Genomic DNA, 16,887 nt, shown 5'->3' with positions numbered 1-16,887 from the left:
GTCCATTCTACTCTTAACTTAGCACAGTAGATTGCTACTTCCTGTTTAAAGCTATCACCTTCACTACCAGTTTTCCATCACAGTCAGTAGTCCAGGTGATGGGTTTGGTGTTTGTTGAGCTGGGGAGTGGCCCATGACCTTGGGTGGCATTCTGCCTCTTAGCTATTTGTCCAGTATGGTTGGGGTGATGCAGACTGGAGCTGCCAAGACCTGGTGGTTCTGGGTATATGTCACCCAGCTCAGGATAGAATGGAATGCTCATAGCCCTGGGCTGTGTTCTGTCAGAAGATCACTTAAGGGTAAGCTCTGCTCCTCGCCAGTCCTTTCCTAGCCCTTCCTGTGAGGCAGCTGCTTTGATATAGGGACTCTAGCTGGACTGGGGTTGTGGGAGATCTGCCTGGCCCTGGATCAGAGAAGTTATCCATTTCTCCACCCTCTGTAGGGTGGGGCAGTCTAATCCATAAAAAGCATCACTCTCATAACTTTCCCACGCTGCTTTAATGTCCCTCAGCCCAGTTTTATGTCCCTAGGTAGTGCTGTACCAGATCTTTAAGATTTTCCCCTCAGTCTCATCGTCTCAGTGATATTCCAGCTAAGATGGTGGAGTGAACATCAGTATAGGATAAGGAGAGTGGACATCACATAAATCTCACTTTCTTCAGTACTGGACAAAGCATTGAATATACACATTTGCTGTAGAAACACATGAGACTAAACAGGTAAACAGGAAGGAGCCAGGGTTAAGGAAAGAGAATTCTAAGAGAGGGAGTAGAATTGGAGAGAGATTAGCCATAAGCAAATAACTCCAGTTTTGGAGGGTGGAGTATGAAGGGGGAATTAAAATGAAAGCAAATAAGAATAAGAATATTGAACATGGACTGAGTCCAGGAAAGAGAGGAAGGACAACAATGTGAAAGCAGATTGCTTCAGTTATAGAACTCTAGTAATAAGCACATACCCCCTCTTTGCCACCTTATTCTTCTTTGAAAAGAGGAGGCAAAGAGGAAAAAAGAGAAGATGGGATGGAAGGAACTATATAATTAACAGCTAGATAGAAGAGTGAACAGAGTTCTAGACCTTGAGTCAGAAAGACTTGAATTCAAATCCAGCCACAAACATTGGCAGTGTGACCCTGGGCAAGTCACTTAACCTTTGACCACCTCAGTTTCCTTAATTGAATCGCTATAAAATGGGGATAATACTAGCATCTATCTGCCATGTCTTTTGTAAGGATCCAATGTGATAATATTTGTAAAGCAAAAAAAAAGTACCTAGCACATAGGTGCTTAACATATTATACACTTATTCCATTATTCTAATTATGATCATGAAAATTAATGGGATGAACTAACTTACAAAATAGTAGGTGATAGCAGGATGGATTAGAAAGCACAGTTCAACAGTATGTTGTTTAAAACAAACATACTTGAAACAAAGATTCACATTTAAAATAAGGGGCTGGAACAAAAACTCTCATACTTGAGGTAAGTTAACAAAAAGTAGCAGTAGCAGTGCCTGGTTTCAGACAAGATAATAGTAAGAAATAGTCAGACAAGATAATAGTAAAGAAATAGTGATTGAAAGAGACATCAGGGAAATTGTATTCTATTTAAAGTTAATGAATACCAGTATTGAATACATGTGAGCCAAATAGCATAGCATCTAAATATTTAAAAGAAAAGTTAATCGAATTACAAGGAGGAAGAGATGGCAAGACTCTAATGGGGAATCTCATTTTACCCCTTTCAGACACAGACAAATATAACAAAAATATAAACAAGAAAGAAGTTAAGTACTGAATTAGAATTTTAGAAAAGTTAAATATGATAGAACTCTGGTCAGTTACTGAATGTGAAGAGAGAGAAACCTATATATTTGTCTGTTGTCCATGGTAGCTTTACAAAAATTGACCATGTATCCGTGCATAAAATACATAGTGTTCTTCTTTTTACTTGATTCTGATCCACAGGTTGTAGTTGTATCCAGCAGTGGTATTTTATTCTTTCTCCCAGATGGTCGGCCTTCAGCCATTCCCTTGAAGGCTACCATCTGGTTGAGATTCTTGACTCATGGGTAATGAGAAGCAGAGAGAAGGGGACCCTATTACAGCCTGCTAGTGAATATTGTCAGAAACAGCTCATTGAGTTGGGGGAGAAAACATAGACAAAAAGAGTCAGTCTGCTTTGCCTTAATGTTGGGACCTTCCTTGGGGACTGCCAACCTCCAGTGGCACTTTTTGGTTGTTGTCCTCTCCCTTCTCCTATTTGGAATAGATAAGGCTTGTTTCTGTACAAGTTTAATGAATGCACCTTCATACTGAGATTGAGAGATCACAATTCTGATTTTAAATCTCCCACAAACTTACTGTGTGAATTTTTCACAATCCCTCCTCACTTCTATAGGAGATCTACCTGGGATTGTGGTTGGAAGTTGCTGGGACAGCACTCCTTGGTTCCCTAGAACGAGGCATCTATAAAATATGGAGAGTCTAGTACATCAAGTTGCTTATTTCAGTTGGAAGTAAACATGAAAACAAATAAGCCTGGATCTTCAGATGCTATCCACATATCCCAACAGCCCTAGGCAAGCTTTCCTCCCTTTCCTTCTTGTTGTCAGATCCCGGTTCTGGAGCTCAAAGCTCTTGTGATTGGACCTGCCTACCCTAGGCAGGCAAAGCAAGTGGCGCAGTTGGCTGGAATGAGGCACGTTCTTTCCACCTGCCTGCCAGCCGGTGGGGGAAGTCTTGGGAGATGCCAAGCTGGTTTCCGGCTCTCTGGCTACTGCCAAAAAGAGATGCCCAGGGGGTGTAGGAAGGACAAATGTATGTCCTGGAAACATTTCTGAAATTTTTACACAGAAATTGAAGAGAAAGAGCTGACTTTTGCTAAGAGAGATCTCTGTCTCTTCATTTGCTTTTCACAGTACTTCATTTATGTACACAAATGAGGGAGAAGACAAGTAAACTGGCAGAATGAGCTGTGCGAAGGATGGGAGGCAGGAAAAAGGGTAGCGTGGCAGGGGCGGGAGTTATCCTCTGTGACTTTGGGAAACTGACACTCTCTCCCAGGGCTTCACTTATCCTACAAGTTGAATCAAGGAGAAGCCAATAGACCTCAACCCACATTCCCATTAGATTGGGGCTTCCATTGGCACAGAGGAGTAAACAGAGTTGCAATATGCTAGATGCAGCTCCAGAGAGGGCATGTCCAGGTTTGGGGTACTGAGGGGTCTTCATTTACAAGCCTACTTCTGTCCTTGGTTATGGTCTTTTCCATTTGTACTGTTAAGTATCATGTAGTAAAACAAACACTGGATTTAAAGTCAAAAGATTTTTTTGCTGTTAAGTCTCTTTTCCCTTTTAAGTTTTAGTTTCTCATCTGTAAAATAGGAAGCATGATCTCCAGAGTTTCTTCCAATTCTCATCTTATGATTTTAAAATTTAGGGGAAGGACCTGGGATGACTGTGGCTTTTAGAAAGACATTCCTTTACTTTACCTGGCAAACCTGCCATCTCTTTCCTTCTTGCCATCACAAGTGTTGGCAGAAGGCTACATGAGGATCATCTAGGCAATTTGTTTACTCCTGGCATCTACTATACTATAGTAGTGTAGTAACCACATGTACTATGTAATATAACTGTATATAGTACGTGTAGTAACTATACTTATTCTGCTATAGAAGTAAATGAGTTGGCTTAAGTTCACTATCCTTGTCTCCCAAAGCCAGGGCTAAATTACCATATATGAGGAGGCTGAACAAATTTCCATACCAGGATAGGAAGAAGAGTGGTAGTAGGACACTGCTGCTCCCTCCCTCTATCTGGGGAGTGTACCAAAAGCATCAGTGACCCTAGAGTTCATTGGGGCAGATGACCCATTTTGCTCCACAGTAGACTTGCTCCCCCTGAAAACCTTCTAGCTTTCCCCTCTCCTTATACAAGTCCTTGAATTCCATAAAGAAACCTTACTCTCTTATAGTTCCAAGACAGGAATCAAGTCTAATGAGTTTCCAGATCCAGGCATCTGTCCTTCAGCCAGTTGATTCTGCTTTCTCTTCACCTCCAACACTTGAGGCCATATTTTCTCCTTTCTGCCCCAGGGCCTGTGTTCTTCTTTCATGAGGCTACCTAGCATGACAGGAGAGTTATTGCTGCTTATGACTTTGGTGAGGGGAACTGAAACTTAACCTGGCAAAGACCCTCCCCTGAGATGCAAGGCGTTTGGAGGAGGAGGAAGAGGAACACCTGACAAACTTTTATGCCTCCAAAGTTTGGAATGCCCAGGCTTCTCCCAACCCTTTCACTGCCAAGGGATAGCAGGTAGATTGTTCCAGACCTATATTATCTGGGTCAGCACATCCACATACTTTTTGGCATTGTCCCACGGCTTCCTGCAGCTATTTATAACCACTTTCAGGGTAGGTGATGAACAAAATGGGAGTCAGAGGCTGTTTATATAAACATTGACATCTCCCCCTGGCTCTCTCCCTGCTGGGCACACTTTTACATGGATAACTAGAGCCAAGGTTGGCTTGCAGAAGCTACTCCAGGGTGTATGACAGGTACTTTTTTCATGCTTCTATCTGGTCAGCTACTCCTTGAAGGTCAGGGGAGGAGCTCTGCAGGCATGGGATGAAATGAGTAGGAGTATCTATGGTAGAGTTTCTGCTGTGTTCTATTAAGTAAAAGGGTGTGATGGCTCTGGCAGTCATGGGATTGTAGGTGCCTATAATGAGTTAAGTCCTAGAAGGGAGGGGTGAAAAGAACTGAACAGAGTGTGAGGGATGACTTCATTCCTCTTCACCTTTACAAAAAGGGCATCTTAAGAGGCAAATGGCAAGCAAGCCATTTTATTTCAAGTAAAGACAGTCTATGGTGAGAAAGAGAGTGACTGAGATTATATTAAGAGAAATTTACGGGGTCATAAGTTTTTAGTGTTAGAAGGGATCTGTCTTAGAGAGAAAATCATATCTTCTCATTTTGCAAATGAGGACACTGGGGCCCTGAGAAGTGGACCCCAAAAATGACTTATGTGGCCAAGGCTACCTAAGCAGTAAGCAAGAAGGCCAAGATTTGAAGTCAAGTCCCAACTCCACATCTGGTGCTCTTTTCATGCAGCTACTGAAGTGAATACAAAGAATTTTTCAGAGACATGGGCTATAAGGTGTCACCCAACTCTAATTCTACCAGTTTATAGCTATAAGGAGCAGCCATGGAAAGGCCTGTGGTGTAGACTCACAGAAAGGGAAGGGAAAAGCATTCATATATCACCAGTTACGTGGCAGGCACTCTAATAAGTGCTGTTTACAAATACTGACTCCTTTGATTCAGGCCATAGATTGATCTGACATTTGTGTCAGATGATTTCTAGGCTGGACACGAAGTTAGGGAAGGAATCTTGGTGGAAATGGAACCAGAAAGCATCACTGCTCTGTAGAAAAAGACCCCTCTGAAAAGCCCCCTCAAGGGAAACTCATTGAATACATAGCTCCTTTCTTCATGAATTCATTTTACCCTATTCACCAACCTTCGAAACAGGTCCTTCATAAGACTCCTTTGCAGCCAAAAGAACGTGGCTCTCGGGTAGCTGGCTAGCCCCCACAATTTTAGAATGGGCTTCCATCAGATGATGGTGGACCCTGCCCTTATGGAACCCAGTTCTTTCTTTGAGTCTTCATTCTTTCTCTCTGTGCTGGTAGTTCATGTTAACAATACACAAAGTTGACATTTCCTTATGCTAACATCTACTTGGGCCGTCATTCCTCCAGATCCACCAAGTGAAAACAGCGCTTTTGTTTCTCCTCACCTTTTTCTTCCCATCTTGCCTGTGGCTGCTTCCAGTGAAGAATGTATCTTCATTGAGTTTATGCCAGTAGATCTCAGCATTGAGCAGGAGATGATGAATTAGAAGACATCACCTTAATCAGATGATGAACCTTCCTTCCTTTCTCCTGAACAGTTCTGCCTGAACTCTCTATATTAGAGTAGGTATCAGTACATTTTAATCAGCAAACTAATTGCTTTTGGCATAGCTCTTTTGAGATGGTGGCTACCCTTTCTTCTCAGACTGTGTATTCAAGGCATAATGACCCTTGTGACAGCCAGGTCTTTTGGGACTAAGTGTGAAGGATTGATAAGGGTGCTAAGAAGATCCCACATAAGATCTCTTTAGTCTTAGGACATTATAGTGTTCTGATCATCAAATCTGGCTCTGATAATTATGAGAAGATGACCGTGTAGCTATAAATTTGGTAGACAAATGTAATAATACTGAGTCTCCTGGAGACATGTCACTGTAAGTGATCCTGCTGAGGTCCCCTAGGAAGGATTCACATGACATTGATTATTTCCTTATTGTGCTTCCCCAGTAGCACGTCTATACATGTCCTGTATTAAATTATAAAGCAGGGACATTTTTAACTGCCTTCTGCATCTCCTTAGAACATTTTAAAGACATAGTACAATCCATGATGTTTACTAGCCAAATTGAAACAATCACATGACTTCTTGCAGAGGACATCCTTCACAAGTGATCATCTAATGTCAGGGAACTGTTTAGTGGTCACTGCACCTCATTTCATTTTTTTTGGACAGCTCTAATGATTAGGTAGTTTTTCTTTACATTGGTATAATAACTGTCATCCTGCTAGCCACTGTTTCCAGTTTTGTTTTTCTGAGCCTAAGCAGAAAAAAAAATCTAATTGCTCTTTCATATGAGACTCCTTATTTTCTAACAAAGAAAACTGAGGCACAGAGAGAAGGCCCAAAGACATAGGGCCAAGTGAAAACGAGAACCCCTGCCTCCCCCTCCTTTAAACTAGTCATGCTGAGGTCAGCTTCTCAGAAGCCATTAATACTGAGTCATTTCAGGTTGGCTAGGTCACAGAGAAGTCTTCATGACATGATAGTGCTTTCCAGGTCCTATGACCAAAGGCCATAGGTATGCAGGGGCTTGGAGTCCTGACTCATAATCAACCTCGTGCTGCCAGCAAGGCAGCAAAAGCCATCGTGAAAGAAGCCTGCTTCTATGTAGGTTAAGCTGTGATATTGTGCTGGGGTTACCTGCATTGAAGAAAGTGTATTGAACTTGGAGTCAGTAGACTTCATATACCTGCTCTGGATAGTTCCTGACCTTGTGACCTTGGGCAATTCACTTGATCCCTTTGATATTCATCTGCAAAAATGGGGAAGGTAATGCTAATAATACCAACTAGGAAAACATTTTCCCCAATCTGTGGTGTAGCTCCACAGAATAGCCCGAGCACATAAGAGCCTCCACCCTGCTCTCCTCCTGGAATAAATTCTTTTTCAGTTTGGTCCCGTGCTCTCTTGGGGTCCAAGCTTTTCTCTCTGTAAGATAATAGTTCAGTTCGCCAGTTGATAAATGCCTTCTTAAGCATAGTGCTAGACTCTTGGGTAGATATGAAGTTTAGGTAAAACACAGCCCCAGTCCTTTATACAGGATCTCAGGGTTAAAAGGGACCAACCTTTGCAGGGACACTTACTCCCTAAAAACTCCCCCCACCCTCAAAGTGACCAGTTAGGAGCCCCTTTGAACACTTCTAGTAACAAGGAATCATCTTTTGAGTCAGTGCATTTCACTTTGGGATAGCTTTAATTGAATATTTGCTTTTCATTCATTTATTTATACACTTTATAACTTAGTAGAATGGAAGAATCCTTTATTATTATCCTTTAAGGAGACACTCACAGTAACCATTCTGCCCTTCAAAAGAGCAGTATCCACATGGTTCTGATAAGTAATAAGAAAAGTATATTCTTCATTAAGTTATTTTTCTGTTTCCCTCCTTCGTGGAGAGAGGACAGGTAGGGCAAGCCATTTTAGACCTTAGACTTGTCTACCTGGCACATGCCATTAGAATTCCTTTGGGAATCAGTCTGTGGCCTGAAGCATAACCTCAACAGACCTGTGACAGTGATCCATGCATCACAGGCAGCTAAGCGACACAGAAATTAGAGCCTTGGGTCTGGAGTCAGGAAGACCTGTGTTTGGACAGATTTGAACACCGATATTTACTTACTAGCTGTGTGACCTTGGGCAGGTCACTTAGCCACTGTGTGCCTCAGTTTCCTTAACTGGAACAGAGAGGATGATAATTCCTACGTCTCAGGGTTGTTGTGAGGATCGAATGAGATAATATTTGTCAAACGCTTAGCACAATGTCTGGCACATAGTAAGTACTTAATAAATACCTGTTCCCTTCCCTTCTCCCTCCCACCTTCACCTTCATCTCCCTGGTTATAGAATTTGCCAGTCAACCTCACTGAGAGTCTACCATGTTTAGAGCTGTGGGGAGATACAGAGGAAGGCAAGAGAGGACCCCTGCCATCAATTAGCTTCCAGTTAAGTATGAGAAGCAGAAGAGACTCAAAAACTATTTAAGGTCCAGATTCCTGAAAAAGAACCATAGACCTAACACATTTAAGAAAAACATCCACAACCCAGAAGAGGGTTAACAAGACAGTGACAAAACTGGGGCGGAGGGTGGAGGAAAGCATCGAATTGGACGTGGTAGCTTTCTGTAAGTATTTGAAGGACAATTCTGCAGAAGGGATTAGTTTATTTTGTTTGGGCCCAGAAGAGTCAAACTAGAAGCAATGGGTGGATGTTGTAGAGTCTGATATCACTTTTGTTCAAGGGAAAACCTGACCACAGTGAGAGCTATCTAAAAGTGTAGTGGGCTTCCCTGGGAGTTATCAGCTCCCCTGAATGGAGGAGTTCAGCGGTGGCTAGGTAATGACTTGTTGGGGACAGGATAGAAGGGGATTCCTATTTTGGGAGAGATTGAACTAGCTGACCTCTGAGGACCTTTCACTCTTGAGATTCTGTGAGCCTGTGAATTCTGGAAGGATGGAGCTGTGCATGCAAGTAGTAAATAAGGGAGGCAGTAGAGATAGGTGAAGTTAATATGGAATCTGGAGAACTTGAAACAATAGCAGAGTTTGGAAAGCAGTTAGGGACATGCCGCTGTGGGTGCAGAGGAGAAGCCGTTCCAGCCTGCTAGAATACCATTCAAGAAGGCTCAGAAATGGGTACCTCTGGGTCAGGGAGAGGTGGCGATTAGGTTTTCTTGGCTTCATACACAGGGGACAGAGTGGAGTCCCTCCTCCGATGCCCTGGCTTTATATGGATGAGTCTTGACTGGATCTAAGCCTTGGGAGTGGGGACAAATTCCCCCTCATAACAGGGTGGCCACTTGGCTCCTTGCCATGGCCTTTGTTCATTTGCCCAGATCCGTAATGCCATCTCAGTCAAAGTCAGCTGTTGGCTTCAGCACCCTTCCCCGGTCCAACAGTCGTAGTGCCGGGCCAGAAATAACCCTTCTGTTTGCCAACAGCGCCAGGCAGGGCATCGTCAAAATTCTGCATGGCCTATTTTCATTTACTTTTTCATTTTTTCTATTTATTCATTCACTTACCCGTATACTTATTTATGTATCTACTTAGTTTTCATTGCTCTGTTTTGCTTTCCTGTCACCTACACAGATCCCACTATTTCATCCCCACATCCTACCATCAGAAAGCCTTCTCTTGTAATTAAGACCTTTTTTTAATGGGAAAATGTTTAGCAAAACTAATGAACCTCAACCAGGTCTGACAAAACTGTATGCAGTTTTCCAACCCCATGGTCCTCTTCTGCAAAGAAGGGAGGGAGGAGGTACATCTTCTTTGGGTCGTTATAATTTCACAGCAGTCAGTTTGATTGACTTGTTTTTACTATTTTTATATTCTTATAATCATTTAGTATATTGTTTTCCTAGTTCTGCTTACTTGACTTTGTATTAATTCATATGTCTTACTACGCTTCTTGGTGTTTATCACATACATAGTTTCTTGTAGCACATTAATATTCTGTGCTATATAGCACAGTTTATTTAGCTGTTCCCAGTTGATTTATTTAGGTGATCTCTAGTCTATTTCTTTTTTACCCATTGACCTACTTGGTGTATATGTCTAGCAGTGGGATCTCTGGGTCAAAGGGTATTAACTTTTTTGCCTTTTGCTTGTTTTAAACTGAGGAGTAGGGGAGGGGGCCCTTTCTAGCTGAGAGGAGGACCACAGGAGTCAGTGGGTGGCATAGTGTTGTATGCCAGTGTGACATTCCTTTACCCTGCAGTCTGAAAAGATGGTTCCCCTTTGGATTCGTATTATTTTAGGGCAATCTTACATAAGGATTTCAGAAATATATTGAAAGGTGACTTGTATTACCAGTTGGGAGATCAGGATTCCGATCTCTGTCACTAATTTATTATGCCATCTTATACATTATGTACATCATATACATATGACATTGGGGTCATTTCAGTGCCCCAATCCTTACATTCCCTGCTTTCAGAATGAAAAAAAAGTTGATCTCTCAAAAGTGTTTTTTATAAATGAAAAGGATTATTATCGCTGATTTTGTGTTTTCCTTTAGAGTTTGCTCGTTGGTCCTATCCCCATTAACCTTTAAGTCACCAAGTGCTGCTCACTTTCTTTTTCTCCTACTCCTTATTTTCCTAGTGCATCTGCCTTTAAATACAGAAATTAATCGTAGACAGAGAGTTTTCCAAGAAAACCAAATAAAAAGGCTATAAAACAAAGAGCTAAAAATGAGAAAGTAAGTCAATTGAACGTTGACAATTGAAGGTTTCTTGTAATCCTGTGAGCTGGATGGGGCAAGCATTGTCACCGTTTTATAGATGAAGAAACATTTCCAGGGAGGGAATCACTTAGCTGCGTGCCACTGCAGATGGGCTCACGTGCCACTTTTCCCATTCTGTGTTAGTGTTAGAGCCTTGTTTTCATTTGGCTGCCTGATTTTCTTTCGGGCAAATGCTTCTTTTCCAGGATACGTTTGAGGATTCAAATGATTCTTTCCCCTCCCCTCTCTTTACTATCCTATAGTCCCTTTCCAGCAGCCATGGGCCTAAATTTAAAGACAGTTCTGCTCAGTAAGGGATAGGAGGGACATAAAGTGATGAGAAAAGCAGTTCAGAATTGAGGCATGGTTCAGTATTTAAGTTTTGTTTTGTTTTTGTACTCTTTCAGTTGGGTCAAACAGCTTCACAAGAAAGCGGTTGGAAATAAACTTTTCCTCAGACCTCGCACAATGCTCCAATGCTGGATTTATTATGTTCTGTTTATCATAGTTATTGTGTATTTTATTCTCTTAAAAGACTGTAAAACCCTTGAGTGCAAAGAGTGGTTTTTATTTAGGTTTTTACTTATCATTTTAATTTGCAAAGTGCTTTATATAGCTTATCTCATTTAATCTTCACAACAAACCCGTCATCCCTGTCTTACAGATGAGGAAACTGTAACCACAGAGAGGTTAAGTGACCTGCCCAGCTACGTGGTGTCTGAGGCAGGATTTGAACTCACAACTTCCTAGCTCTAAATGTATTGCCCATTATAGCACCCATCTACCTCTATCACAGTAGATAAATTAATTGAATTAAATTGAAAACCACTCTAAACTAGCCTTGCTAATATTGCCAATCTTTTAAAAGGCCCCAAACATTACTCTACAGGCCTTGGTGGTAGAATGAATGAAGTCATCATTCTCTCTCATTCACCCAACATGAAATAGGAGTTGCTGTGGCTCAAGGCAGTGTTTTTCAGACTTTTAAAAATACTCACCCAAGAATGCTACTGCTGTACTAGCTTTAAGTAGGATCAGGAGGGACTTCTTGTAGAAACTGGGGTTTTAGTTGGTACTTAAAAGGAAAAAGAAAAGCCTGGAGGCAATGGTGAAGAGGAAGAGTGGCATGGGGGACAGCTAGTGAAAATGCCTGAAGTCTGGAGAGGGAGGGTCTTGTGTGAGGAATAGCATGGAGGCCAGTGTCACAGAGTAGGTGTCACCAAGTGAAACAAGAAGACTGGGAAGATAGTTGTGAAGGCCTTTGAATACCTGAGTTTTGTATTTGATTCAGGAGACAATAAGGAGCCATTGGAGTTGATTACATAGGAGGATGGGTTATGGCCAGTTTTTCTTTTTTAAGAAGACTAATTTGACAGCCGAATGGAAAGTGGACTAGAGTAGAAAGAGACTTGAGGAAGGGAGACCAACAGTTAGGGTACTGCGATAGTCCAAGAGTGAGGTGATAAAATCCTGCACCAGGATGGCAACAATGTCAGAGAAGAGAAGGGAGGGCAAACGGGAGGGAGACGTAAAGAAGGTAAAATTGACAGGCTTTGCCAGCAGATTAGATGTGGGAGGAGGAGGGAGACAGTGAAGAGTGAAGGATGACGCATAGTTTGTGAGCCTGGGTGACTAGGACAATGGTGATGTCTCAGACACAGGTGTCTAACTCACTGGCCCGCAGGCAGCCCACAAAACTCTTTAAGTGCAGTTGGAACCAGCTTAAAATGCAATTGGGAAATGTTAAACAAAATAAATTAAAAATACAGCATAGATAATGTTAATTTGTGGTTTTCCAAGTCAATAGGTAGCCCCCCAGGGATTTGTTTTTATTTTAGTTTGGCCACTGTACAGTGAATAAGGTTCCTTTGGATGGGGAGAGGTTTCAGGGCAGGGGAAAGGTAATGAGTTCAGTTTTGGACATGTTGAGTTTTAAGATTTCTTCAGGACATCCAATTTGAGATGTCTAATAGGCATTTGGGATTGTGAGTCTGAAGAGAGGTAAGAGCTGGATAAGTAGACCTGAGAATCATTAGTATAGAGATGACAATTGAAATCATAGTAGCTAATGAGATCACCAGTGTAACGCTATAGTATACAGGAAGAAGATGGCCCAGAACACCCATAGTTAGTGGTTGACTGGAAGAAGATCCAACACAGGAGACTAAGAAGCAATCATCAGCCAGGTAGGAGAAGGACCAGAAGTGAGTGGTGTCAAAGCAGTGTCAGAGGCTACAGAGACGTCAAGAAGGATGAGAATTGAAAAAAGGCAGTTGGATTTGGCAATTAAGAGATCATTGGTAACTTGGGAGAGAGCAGTTTTGTTTGAGTGACGATCTCTAAGCCAAAATGTAGAGTTAAGAGGAGAGTGAGAGCCAAAAACAAACAGGGACGTTAATTATAATTGACCTCAAGGACTTTTGCAGAGGAGAGAAGTGGCAGGGCCACTTAGGAGTCACAGAACTTTGAACAAAGCAGTGCTCTCCATTGTGCTTTAGTTTCTTCATCTATAAAATAAGGGATTTTCATCTTCATTTGAGGGGACCAATGATGATGCAAGTTATGTATCACCTGATAAAAAGGTAGAATGAGTGGCCAATCCAAATATATGTTTATGTTTGAACCTGACCAGAGTCGGGGGATTTGTTTAGTTTGATCATTCTTATGTAGTATGGTTTGGTACCCATATTCTTGTCTCTTTTTCTCTGGACTGTCTCATTTCAACCTACACTCAAAATAGCAAGCTTAGGGGTGGCGGGGGGAGGGCAGAACTGTTCAGGGGAGGAGGGACTGGTTCTACCATGCCACAATTCAGTGTCTCTCATAGGGACATCCCTGGCATGGCAAAAATATATGACTACACTGAGAACTATGGTTGCTGAGCCCCCACCAGCATGCTTCCCATTTACACAAATCAGTCACAGTGACACCTTTAACTATTAATCGTGAAACGTCTGATAACTGAAAAGGCAAAAGGCAAGAATAATGACATTTACTAAGAAGGCAGAAGCAGAAATGATTAAAATATGACAAAGAGTCCACCCACAGATCTGGATCAAATTCTCCCATCAGTGCATACAACGTCTGTGGGCAGTGGGAATGTGAACACAAACTTACAGAAACCTATGAGTGAGACAGACACATGAGTTGGGAAATCTATGTGCCTAAAGCAATTCATGACTCTGGACTGCAGGCCTGGATATCTGTGGTTTCCTTAAGGAATCGCCTGTATTAGCAATCCCCCGTTTGGTACGGTCACTCCTTTTCTGACCCTTTCCATTCTCTTGCTGAACTAAGTTATTTCTTTGCTATTCTTAGGTAGTTTTGAGTTCTTTTCACCCTAACTGGTGCCTTCAGCCTGAAGTTGGCAAAGCTCAGGTATGCTCCCCTGGTTAGGCGCTGAGACAGCACAACATTCATTCACTGAAAAGCAGTTCCCTTCTTGGGAAGTATAAAGGATTCATGGGATCATCCATCCCCTTTTGAGCCATAGAGGGCAATGAAGGTTAACCTAAGCAAGCCTTTGAGTTTTTTCCCACTATCCAGCAGCAGATGGCACTAGAGAGCAAGAGAGTTTTCCCCTATGCGTGTTCGTCCTTTGTTGTCGAAGACCATGCCATCAGAGAAATAATGACATGACTTGCACTTGACTTTGTTTTGAGTGAGGGAGGGCTGTTCAAGGTCACCAGCCTCATTTCTTCTCCAGAGCCATCAGAATCCAGTGACCAGATATTCATCAGGATGACTGGAGATGACCCAGGATGAGGCAGTTGGGGTTAAGTGACTTGGCCAAGGCCACACAGCTAGTGAGTGTCAAGTAATGTCATTCTTCAATCACAGCAGAGGATTCTCCTAATCAGATTAGCTCCTTGCATCCACCACAGCAGAGGATTTTCTTTTCCTCCAATCAAATGATCTTCTTGTTCCTCTAAGAGAGCTCTCACCAGTCCTGAAGCTCCAGTTGTTTCTAGTTTCTCATGTCTTGACTTCTTGGCTTCTCTGATCTCTCTCCATTTTGCAGCTCCTTTGGTTGCTGACCCCAATCTTGCTTCTGATCTCTGGTTTCAATGGAGTGACCCCCCAATCCACATTTCTATCAATTATGATGCATGTAAGTCCAGAGGTCATAGTTTCACAGCCCTAAAACAGTTTTTTGATGTGACATTTCCCAGGAATAAACGTCAAAGTTCTGAAATCATTTGTATTCAGATTAACTGATGGGAAATACAGCTCTGAGGCCATCTCTGATATCCATCACTACTTTTGCCTCTGAGCTGCTCTATTGAATGGTCTCTCAGAACTTTTATCTGAGGTGCTGCTTTTCTGGCAGGCTTTCTTACCACTTTGAACTATGTTCTCCCCAACTGCTTTTTTCCATGTTTTACACGAATTGGGATTTTCTAGCAAATACAATGTTCATGTGAAAAAGGGCAACATCTTGTTGTTATTTGTTTCAAGGGAGATTGGTTTTAAATTGGGAGGGATGCAAGGAGGAGAGAAGAGACTAGCAAGAACTTATGACAGAAAGAAAGAAGAAAGAAAATAGGATCATTGTAGTATTTTTCAAATGCACACACACACACACACACACACACACACACACACACACATACACACAAACAAAAACAAAAACTGAAGGACATTCGGTAGGAGACAGACAAAGTAGGCCAGGTCTGAAATGAACAAGTAAAATCTTTTTTCTCTTCTGTTGTGTATTTAGAAGTGCCCAAGCCATTTAACTCTTCTGAGCCTCAGTTTCCCTCATTTTACAAATGAAGGAATTAGACTAGGTGGCCTCTGAAATCCCTTTCATTTCCAGATCTATGATCCGTGTTTGTCATGTATAGAAAATCTGGAAAAAAATTTTTTTTACTTTAAAAAAAAGAAGTTACCCAAGAAATCTAAGACCCCAGGGAATATTATCTTCAGCAAATGAGAAGAGTCTGGACAGGGGGTACCTTAGAGATATCTTTCCCTGCAGGAGGCCCTGGGAAAGGAGAAGCCAGGTATAGTGGGGTCTTTGAGTCTGAGACCTCTTGGAGTCCTGGAGGCTCAGCCCTGTGTGCTTATGACATGGGATATCTGGTTCCTCCTCAAAGCTTGGGATAGTTTATAAATAGCCAATGACCAGCAGTAACCGGGATCTGCTTCTCATGTAATGGCTGAATTTGGGAGCACAGTTTGGGGGGGAAGGAGGGATGCAGTGACAAGGAGAAATGTGGTGACAAGGTTAAATTCAGCTAGTTAGTTGATTGGCATTTCTTGAACTTGGTGATAATCCTATCAGGAGGTTAGATAAGCTCCCCAGCAGTGCCTCTGAGCTTGATTTTTCTGTCTGTATTAACTGCTCTAGGCCATTCAGCCAGTTGCTTTGCATTGGACTGATTTTTCTCTTGTAGTTTTCTTTTAAAATAAATTTTAAAATATACTTCCGCAATTATATATAAAACAATTTTTAACGTTAATATTCTAAAGTTCTAAGTTTCAAATTCTCTCCCTTTCTCCTTCCTCTCCCCTTTCCTTGAGAGGCAAGCAGTTTGATCTAGATTATACATGTATGTCTGGACTGTCATAGTATTGAGTGGTAGAAGAGATCTGGGGCACAGTCACCTTGCAGATGAGGGAATGGGGGTCCAGGGAGAGGAAACAACTTGCCTGCTACGATGTTCCTTGCTATAGAACAAGTTTGTCTTTGGACTCCAACCAAAGAGGTTTAGTTACTGAAATACCAAAACACTTATATGGCTGTTCCACACCATGACATTGCAGCTGCGAGGGCTGAGGATAGGATTACTGTAAGGTTCCAAGTGCTTCCTCCAGGGGGCCTGAAACATTGATTAATGGAACCCTCCTTCAATGCCTTATATACTGAGAGGGGCAGCTAGGTGGTGCGGTAGATAGAGCACCAGGGCAGGAGTCAGGAGGACCTCAGTTCAAATGTCACCTCAGACACTTGACACTCACTAGCTGTGTGACCTTGGGCAAGTCACTTAACCCCAACTGCTGCCTCATCCTGGGTCATCTCCAATCATCCTGATGAATATCTGGTCACTGGATTCAGATGGCTCTGGAGGAGAAGTGAGGCTGGTGACCTGCACAGCCCTCCCTCACTCAAAACAAAGTCAAGTGCAAGTCATGTCATTATTTCTCTGATGGCATGGTCTTCTTTGGCAACGAAGGGCGAATGCACTCATACTGAGAAAATCTGATCTTCTGAATGAGGATGAGTTGTTTTCTCGGGGCC

At 42.2% G+C, this 16,887-nt stretch overlaps 1 protein-coding gene across 1 annotated transcript in view; it reads left to right on the top strand.

Annotated features, from left to right (window-relative positions):
* Nucleotides 1-16,887, top strand: part of TSPAN9 (tetraspanin 9) — a 109,679-nt gene that overhangs the window by 54,582 nt on the left and 38,210 nt on the right. The gene's annotated exons all lie outside the window — the stretch shown is intronic.

Source organism: Notamacropus eugenii, chromosome 3, assembly GCF_028372415.1.
Source record: "Notamacropus eugenii isolate mMacEug1 chromosome 3, mMacEug1.pri_v2, whole genome shotgun sequence".
Taxonomy (NCBI): domain Eukaryota; kingdom Metazoa; phylum Chordata; class Mammalia; order Diprotodontia; family Macropodidae; genus Notamacropus; species Notamacropus eugenii.
This window is presented reverse-complemented; position numbering and strand designations above follow the sequence as displayed.